Here is a 10,290-nt window from a genome sequence, read left to right on the forward strand (position 1 = left end):
CTGCCGGAGGACTCGAGGTACTACTTCACCATTGCTCGCTGGATCGAGGAGGTGAAGGAGTCATCAAGCCGTACGTGTGTTGAACGCGGAGGTGTCGTCCGTTCGGCACTTGGATCGGGAGTTCGCGGGACGGATCGTGATTGGATTGCGAAGGCGTTCGACTACATCAATCGCGTTTCTTAATGCTTCCGCTTAGCGATCTACAAGGGTATGTAGATGCAATCTCTCCTCTCGTAGATGGTCATCTCCTAGATTGATCTTGGTGAGCGTAGGAAATTTTTTGTTTCCCATGCAACGTTCCCCAACAAAACCCACTACCCATTAGGATATATATATATACATATATATATATATATAGAGAGAGAGAGAGAGAGAGAGAGATAGATAGATAGATAGATAGATAGATAGAGAGAGAGAAGAAGAAGAAGTTGGCCATCAAACAAAGAGATCCCATCACCAAGGTTGTGAAGTCCAGATCCACCACCTTGTCTCCTTCAAGTTCCGGTTCCATCATCTTTGCTGAGATTGTTTCAATTCCTAGCTCTTGCAGCCACAAATCTTGTTGTTACTATCCAAGATGAAAAATCTTGATGAATGAGAGCCTCTAGTGCTACCTATAGAAGAACTTGTTGTATCACACATTTGTCCGGATCCACCACCTTGTCTCCTTCAAGTTCCGGTTCCATCATCTTTGCTGAGATTGTTTCAATTCCTAGCTCTTGCAGCCCCAAATCTTGTTGTTACTATCCAAGATGAAAAATCTTGATGAATGAGAGCCTCTTGTGCTACCTATAGAAGAACTTGTTTTTTTGTGTGAAATAGAAGAACTTGTTGTATCACACATTTGATAATAATGCAAGAAGATTTGGGTGACTTCGGCTCATGGTTTTTACCCAAACTTGGGGTGTTTCCACGTTAAAAATATGGTGTCATACTCATATGTGTTGATCTTCTATTGTTCTTCTGAGAGTTTCTCCTGACCCCAAACATTTTCTGAGTAGAATATGGGGTGTTGTGAAACTTCTTTCTTCCATATATGTTGCTGCATATGTTTTCTTCTATGCTAAGCAACGATTCTTGAATTAGTACATGAAGTGATGTTGATATTACTTTGTTTTCGATGCAGTTTTAAACCACAAGTGCATGCTAATTGTTGACTTAGTGGCTATTGTAGTCTTGTGAGTTGGCTAGCCCACTAGTAAATATATTTCATGGATAAAGGCCCAATTATTATAGTAACAAGAGAACCTTAAAAGAATAATATAGCAGCAAAATACCTAAGTCGATGCATGTGCGGTTTGCACACGTATAACAACTCTTTGATGTTTTATAGAAAAAAGGCTAAGCAAAAAGTGACTAGAATCCCTCAATATTTCAGTCACTCGACGCATAGTCAATCCCATTCAAAATAGATGTTTTAGCACCACAACCAAGGCTAAACAAAACTGGGAAAATATTGCAATTTGTTTTTGGTTTCTTTTTCTTTTGTCCCCCCCCCCCCCCCCCCCCCCCTCCCCCTCCCCCTCCATGAACGCTTTGTTCATTTTCCCCAATCTTGTACATGATGCAGATTCCACTCCATTTTGTTTAAATTCATTTTGCATTCCACGGAACAAGGATCAGGATTTTTTTTTTCAGTTTTGTTGCGCTTAAGAAGAACTCATGTCACAAGGAACAATGCTCAGGATTTCTTTTCATCCGGCAGATGTAAAATCTTCACCAACATACCAGGTCAAGTTTTTTTTTATTTCCGGAGATACAAGGTCAAGTTTATAAGAACATATCACAATGCCAAGATGGGCTTTATTTGTGATTTTTATTCAATATTAGCATCATTCTGAAAGAAAAAAATACATAAGAGCAAAACCATGGCAGGAGCTCTGCCTTAACATCACATCGAAGACTTGCAGTGAAGGAACTAAGCAAGCAGATAAACATTGACAATACAATGTTTTTATTCGGTGGTGCTGCCACCAGTTTTGAGTACATATATACCCCTAGTTGGTAACTTGATAGTCGATACATAATTTAACTTGAACAATATGTATCTCATCATCAGCTATCATACACTGTTCCTCTGACAAAGCTATGCAACGCAAATCTGAATCTGTACACGATGTTCCGCCGGGCGCAGAGTCTGCCCTTTTCTCTGTCTCCCACTGGATCATGCCATCTCCCTGACAAGAGTTCGCTGCTTGAAGACTTCGGCTTGCCTTGGCTCGATCATGCCGGTAAAGATATTCATCTGTTCCTGTGATTACTGAAGCTAAGCTAGTTCCTGTGATCACACAACGCCCTGTACTGAAGCACTGGGGAGGATATTGCTGGGACAACATTGCCTCTTCCTCTCAGGCGACGATCCGGTTCCGCCTGCGGCCGCCCCCTTCTTGACGTCGCCGGAAGCAGACGACAACGGAGGAGAAGAGTTGCTCTCGGCGGCGCGCTTCCTCTTGAGATGCCCAGCCGGGAGGATCTGCTCGAGCACGTAGGACGGCAGGTCCTTCCTCCGGGTGTGCGAGACCTCCAGCTCCATCCCGGGCCTCCAGAACTCGTACGTGTACACCTCCTGCTTGAACCCCTCCGTCGTCGCGCGTAGGTCGAACGGCACCTGGGGCTGCTGCTGCTGCTTGGACAAGCCCACGAAGAAGGATGACGTGCAGTGCAGATCATGGGGCTTGGCCGCGTAGGCTTTCGGGTTGGGATGGCAGAGCAGAGCGGACGCGAATTTTTACAGCTCAGATTTCTGGACACTCCTTATCCTTACCCTCCAACATTGCTTTAAGATCCGTTCTAGACAACTAACTTTGTACATCAGATTTTTTCTTTTTTGTTTCTTCAAAATAAAACAACATATGAACTTCAAACTTTGCAAGACACCAAAACGTTCTAACTAGAATGTGCGAAAAAACTTTCAGATTTTTCATTAAACATAAATATACGAAATTAGATTTTTTATTAAAAAATGTACTTTTTAGTATTTATATTGCACGAAAAAATCCTAAAAGTTTTTTCCCACATTCTAGTAAGAATGTTTTGTTGAGCTGCCAAGTTTGAAGTTCATATGTTGTTCTATATGGGAGAAACAAAAAAGACAAATATACTCACACGAATCGCGATGCAAAAATGAGTGGCTAGATAAAGGGGTGTAGGAAAGCCTGTGCTTTCTCAAATGTTAACCCAGAGCAGCATGCCGGCCGTGGCCATCTCGACCCTGTTCACCAGCTGCCTCAGCCGCGACTCCACCCACCCCTTCCACTCCCGGAGGTCGGCATCCCCTCCGGCGACCTTCACATCCACCTGCAGGTAGCTCTTGTACGCCTTGAAAAACTGAAACGGCTGGAACAGCGCGTCCCACCCGCCGGCCTTGAGGATCTCCTGGCAGATGCCGTTGCCGATCTGGAGCTGCTCCGTGATGGTCCGCAGGGTGGCGTGCGAGACGTTGTAGCACGAGTTCATGCATGGGTAGGCCGGCGTGATGACGGGCATGATGTGGCTCTTGTCGCGCGGGTTCCGCCGCGGGTCCCAGACGGGCAGCCGGAGCGCGAGCTCGCCGCCGTCGTCGTGCTCGATTTCCCGCAGCAGAATCGGGTTGGGCCACTTCCACTGCGCGAAGATCTTGAAGAAGCGCGGCACCAGCATGCTCGGCGCGGCGTTGGGGTAGAGCTGGCACACGTGCGCCACCAGGATCGCCCAGCCGACGCCGCCCAGGAACCCATCACGTTGGAGTAGACGCCACGCGCCTTGGCCCAGTGCTTGATGCATCGCAGCGTCGTGCGGAACGCGCCGGCGTCCGGGACGAGGCGCAGGAGCTCGTCGGCGACGCGCACGCCGTTGAGGCTGCGCGCGGAGGCCAGGTCCATGCCGCGGAAAACGGAGCGGTCGCGCAGGTCGAGGTCCCTGGGCACCACCGGGAGGCACACGCTGGCGTAGAGGAGGTCCACCTGCACGCCGCGGAACCTCATCTTGATGACGGGCACGTGCGCGCGAGGCACGGGCTGCAGCTCCGTCACCGCCTCCGTCTCCGCTAGCACGCCGCCGAGCACGGCGAAGAAGTCGTGGTCGCGGTCGATGTAGGAGGGGCCGACGACGAGGGCGTCGATGTCGGAGCCGCGGCCGTGGACGCCGAGACGGTACGAACCGAACGGAATCAGAAGGGCGGTGGCCTGCTCAGCCATGCCGTCGGGAAACCCTCGGTGAGCGGTGACGCGCTTCACCCACCGGTCGACGATGGCCTCGAGATCGCGCAGCACATCCTCGCGGGCCGCCAGCTCATCGGAGGTCTCGTACAGGCCGGCCTCACGGAGAAGATTCTCTAAGTGGCTGGAGCTTCGTGGTCCGCCGGCGTCGGGCCAACAAGCGAGATCGGCGACATGATCGCGGTGGCCAGTTCCCGTGCTGCGGATGTGCCACAGGTAAGCAGCGCAGAGAAAGCCCATACTGTATTATTTATTTATAATAGTGGGATGGGAATCGGGATCGCATTCGGATTCAGAACACGTTGGTGTTGCAAACTAGTGTTCGAGTACATGACCAAACGATCATTAGAACGGTATCAAGTTCCCTGTGGCAGTTACGGCATCTCCAATGCAGTATCTCATTCGCCCGCGGATCGCTTCAAATGTTTTTTTTCTCGTAAACCGGAGGTAAACCTGAGAGGCTTTACGTACGTCCAGACCGCTCCCACGTACGCGATGGACAGCTCTAACACACCCAAAATCCTTTCCCTCGCCCGTGTCTTTTTCCGCACGAAGCAGTTGCCGCGCAATCATGTCAATCAGCACCACTCGAGAGCACCAACATCTCATTCATGCTGGCCCGGAGTGGACGCGACCTCTCACTAGAGCTGACATTGAAGCGGCGAGCCAGCCAAGAGCGCCGCCCGCACCTTTTCAATGCCAGAGATACTTGATCTGACGACTCTCTCTGCATGCAAAGGCCACATGTCCGTCCACCTGCCAACATTAAACAAGTGTAGTTGCCGAGAAACCCACTCTGACGCCTGCATTCACACAACCCACCGCTTGGCCTGATCGGTTTCTCACTATTTATACGTGGCCAGGCTCGGCAAGACCTGTACACATCTCCGCTCCCGATTTCCTTTGTGCACGACGCCTGCCATGACTTCGATCTCGAAAGCACTGTAGGACAACCTCTCCACCGAATAGAAGCATGAGTTGTCCGGCCCACTCCGCTCCCAATGTGTATGTTTTTTGGACTCATGGCAACTTTGTGGCTCGTCGGAAGCGCTCTGGCTGCTTGTCCTTCCTGCCCGCTCCGCGAACTCTCTTCTTATAGAGGTGATGATGATGAAGTTCTCACATGCATCCCCTTAGGTTTGTATCTACTTGCGAGCTTGGTTCACCGTCTTCACCCTTACCTCTTTGTTGTTGTGGCATGCACCACATACGTACTTTCAAGAACCATTGGTTTTCATTATCTGGAGAGGTCTATTGCTACTTTGCTAGTGCAACATTTTACCTTAATAGACACAATGTAACACTCTACAAAGGAAGCCCCCTGGAAACCAGTTGTTTGAAATTTCATTATGTTGCCTTTGACCTTGTAAATTTGAGAGGTTCGTGATCCAATTTTGAAGTAAGGATGAGTGGCCCATGCTTTTACGAGGGTGAGTAGTTATGTTTTTTTTGTTGTTGCTATTTTCTAGTTTTGACCATAATTTTCTGTGTCAATTGTTTTAAAACATTGCATCATGTGCTCATTTTTCTGCCAGAAATATATATTCTACTTCATTTCAATCTTTATGCGCCTATAATGGTTTGGGAAGTTTATCTGTGCAGCTAATTTTACTGTAAATACTATATGCATGCTTCTGTGTTTCACCTTCCAATGTATTCTATGCATGTACCTGGGTTTTTTGGCAATAAGACAGTACAGATAATAGAAAAATAAATTCCTCTGTTTTGTTGGAAATATTAGCACTTTTCCGACTAATCTAATCCACGAGTAAACAGTAAGCATGGCAAATACGGTGTGCATCTCATACCGATACCTAAGCATGTGAGCACGTACAGTACATAGAACTGAAACATCTATGAACAACATGTATACGGCTAGCACATGAACAAGCAAATAGGGGATGAACGAGTCATACCCTCCGGTTGGCCAGGCCAACGCGGCGGCGGCAACGGCAGCCTCGGCATCGGCCGAGGCCTTCCTCTTGGCGGCGTCGTCGTCAGCCATGGGGTCGATGCAGGGGAAGTAGTGGAAGCAGAGGCGGACGGAGACGGGGACGGATCGGGAGCAGTCACGTCGAGACGCTCCCCAAAAACCTTATTGTCGTTCTCCCGGGCAGGATCAGGCGACTCGTTAATTAATTAACAATTAATTAACCATTCCTGAGCGGCAAAAAGAAGCGTCGGCTTGGCTCATTCCCGCAACCCGCGGCGCGCGCGCGCGTGTCGTGACGTGGCGGGCGGCGGCGGAGGAGGAGCGCGCGTGTACAACTCCTATTCCCAAGCTCCCAATAGCAAGTGGTAGAGCAGCCCTTATAAAGAGGTCTCACTCTTCTTACTGTAGCAGTATGGGACTAAACTTCCCACACTTCCCACCACTTACCGTACACATGCATGGGCCTTAGAGATTAACTAGGGATTATTGTCTTATATGGGCCTAAGCCCATCCATAATCCATCAATCCCCCACCAGATCTCGAGGCACATAAGTTTGTCAACTGTTTCAAACAATGTTTGATATACCAGAATTTTCAGTGGAGACTGTTAAGTTAAACTTCCACCTAGAGCAATAGGATTAGATTTCTTCACAACTGAACAATGGACTATGCCTTGAATTGTCAGTTTGGCGTGTAGAAGTTTCGCCTATTGTCAGTTGATACGTGGCTGCCGAAGGCTAAACCCCACGGGTGGAGCTTATTAGTCATACTCCGTACCTTCTCATGAGCTTCCTAGATATCACCCAATCTCATAGAGTGTGACCAGCAGTCGGGCTCACATAGGTGTGTTCCTCCAAAGAATGCTCTGTAGGTTAGCATCTTGCTTACATAAGCTTTGGAACACATTAAGACAAAAGTCATCCTGCCTTACAGAATTGAGAGTATTATTGCATCTCCAACAGAGTGGGATAATTAAGGATACTCTCCTCAGTTGTCCGCTGGATTATTTTCCCAGGTCCTAATTAACGGGATCTATGATCACATAGGTTGGGTTACCCCCATGCCAACTTACGTGGGTCTCATACCCATCTCCCTCGATGTATTTTCTATCACAACCCGTGATAGCCCTTTCGTAAAGGGGTTGCCAGATTCTTAGCCGTCTGGATATAATCCAACGCTATTACTCCGGAGTTCCTTGATTTTCTGACAGATTTTAATCTTCTTCTTATGTGCTTTGTGGATTTCATGTTGTCCTTCGAACTCTTAGCCTTGGCAAACACTGTTTGATTGTCACAGTTCATAAGGACAGCCGGGACTGGTTTATCAACCACCGGCAAATCCATCAAAAGCTCTCGAAGCCATTCTGCTTCGACGCATGATGTGTCTAATGCTATGAGTTCTGCTTCCATAATCGATCTGGTTAAGATCGTCTGCTTGCAAGACTTCCAGGAAACAGCACCACCACCAAGTGTGAAGACATATTCACTTGTGGCTTTCATCTCATCAGCATCAGATATCCAGTTAGAATCACTATACCCCTCAAGTACCGTCGGGTACCCAGAATAGTGAATCTCGTAGTTCACATTGCCTTGCAAATAGCGCATCACTCGCTCAACAGCATGCCAATGCGCATCTCCCGGATTGGAAACGAACCGGCTCAGTTTGCACACAGCAAATGAGATGTCAGGGCGAGTAGCACAATCTAGGTACATGAGTGAACCAACCACTTGAGATATCTCAATTGATCTACAATCGTGCCTTCAAACTTTCGAATCCGCACACTAGGATCATATGGTGTTGCAGAAGGTTTGCAGTCCGAATATCCAAAACGGCTCAAAATCTTCTCAACATAGTGGGATTGCAAAAGTGTAATTCCACCCCCAGTATTTCTCAGTAGCTTGATGTTCAAGATAACATCAGCCACGCCCAGGTCTTTCATCTCAAAGTTATGAGATAGAAAAGCCTTGACCTCCTCAATGACCTTGAGGTGGGTCCCAAATATCAGTATGTCATCAACATACAGACACAGTATAACTCCTTCGCCCCCACCATAGTGATAGTATACACATTTGTCAGCTTCGTTAATAACAAAGCCAGCAGATGTCAAAGTTGTATTAAACTTCTCATGCCATTGCTTAGGCGCTTGTTTCAGGCCATACAAAGATTTCACTAACTTACACACCTTTCTTTCCTGATCATTTACTACAAAGCCATCTGGCTGTTGCATGTAAATTTCCTCGTCTAGCTCTCCGTTAAGGAAAGCCGTCTTAACGTCCATCTGATGAACGAGAAGACCATGCGAGGCAGCCAAAGTGAGTAACACTCGAATGGTTGCCAGCCTAGCTACAGGTGAGTAAGTATCAAATAAATCATCTTCTTCCTTTTGGGTATAACCCTTGGCCACAAGCCTAGCCTTGTACTTCTCAACAGTACCATCGGGCCTAAGCTTCCTCTTGAACACCCACTTACATCCCAATGGTTGGCAACCATAAGGACGATCGGTGATCTCCCATGTCCCATTAGCCATGTTGGAATCCATCTCGCTACGGACCGCGTCCTTCCAGTAGTCAGCATCCGGAGATGCATAAGCTTCTGAAATGGAACTGGGAGTGTCGTCATCCACGAGGTACACAAGGAAATCATCACCAAAAGACTTCGCGGTCCTTTGTCTCTTGCTCCTAACAGGAGCTTCCTCGTCATCCTCTGATGAACTTTCATCACTTTTGTGTTCATAATATTCCATCGGAATGGCAGGTTCAGGAGTCTCATCAGATTCCAGTCTAGAACTGCTTTGCATATCTGTCATGGGGAAGATATCCTCAAAGAATGTAGCATCCTTAGACTCTATAATTGTACCGACCTTCTGGTCAGGCACCTCAGATTTCACCACTAGAAATCTATAGCCAACGTTATTCTTCGCGTAGCCCAAATTAATGCAGTCCACGGTCTCTGGTCCAAGCTTACGCTTTTTGGGGATCGGCACATTAACTTTCGCCAAACAGCCCCAAGTGCGCAAGTAAGAGAGTGTAGTCCTTTTCTTTTCCCATTGCTCATAGGGAGTAGCCTCATTATCCTTCGCGGGAACTTTATTCAGGACATGACATGATGTCAATACAGCCTCCCCCCACCATGCCTAGGATAAACCCGATGTATCTAACATGGCGTTAGCCAAATCTGTTAGAGTAAGGTTTTTCCGTTCGGCAACCCCGTTTGACTGGGGTGAATAGGGAGGCGTCCTTTCATGAATAATACCATGTTCTGCACAGAATAAATCAAACTCACTAGAAAAGTACTCTCCACCATGATCAGACCGGACTCGTTTTACTTTCTTCTCAGGTTGGTTCTCAACTTCAGCCTTATAGATTTTAAAGTAGTGTAGAGCCTCATCCTTTGTATTTAACAAATACACATAACAGAATCTAGTGGAATCATCAATCAAAGTCATGAAGTATTTCTTTCCACCTTTAGTCAACACACCATTCATCTCACAGAGATCTGAATGTATGAGCTCTAGTGGTGCCAGGTGTCTCTCCTTCATAGGGTTGTGAGGCTTACGAGGTTGCTTTGCTTGCACACACGCATGGCACTTAGAGCCTTTGGCTAAAGTGAAACTCGGGATTAGATTCATCTTAGCTAGTCGCATCATACAACCGAAATTTATGTGACAAAGACGTGAATGCCAAACCTCACATTCGTTCACATTAGAATGAATTTGGTTCACAACTTTATTACAGAAATCCTCCAGGGAAAGGTGGAACAAACCACCACAATCATATCCTTTTCCAACGAATAGTCCATACCGAGATACGACTACTTTGTTGGACTCAAATACTAACTTAAACCCTTCTTTACATAGAAGGAAGCCACTAACAAGATTCTTCTTGATGGCGGGGACATGCTGCATGTTCTTCAGTTGCACGATCTTTCCCGAAGTAAACTTCAGATCTACCGTGCCAACACCATGAACAGAAGCATGCGAGCCATTCACCATCAGGACGGAACAATCTTGTGTGACCTGGTAAGAAGAAAACAAAGACACATCAGCACACACATGAATATTGGCCCCAGTGTCAACCCACCAATTGGTGGACTGACAAACTGAAAGTACGGTAAACAGATTACCATACCCAAATGCCCCATCATGGTTGCTCAAAGTGACAT

The 10,290-nt window shown here is 47.2% G+C and overlaps 1 pseudogene; it reads right to left on the bottom strand.

Moving 5' to 3' along the window:
* Positions 1-2,405: 2,405 nt before the first annotated feature.
* Positions 2,406-4,381, bottom strand: LOC123049989 (nuclear poly(A) polymerase 4-like; annotated as a pseudogene).
* Positions 4,382-10,290: the final 5,909 nt, after the last annotated feature.

Source organism: Triticum aestivum, chromosome 2D (genome assembly GCF_018294505.1).
Source record: "Triticum aestivum cultivar Chinese Spring chromosome 2D, IWGSC CS RefSeq v2.1, whole genome shotgun sequence".
Lineage (NCBI taxonomy): Eukaryota > Viridiplantae > Streptophyta > Magnoliopsida > Poales > Poaceae > Triticum > Triticum aestivum.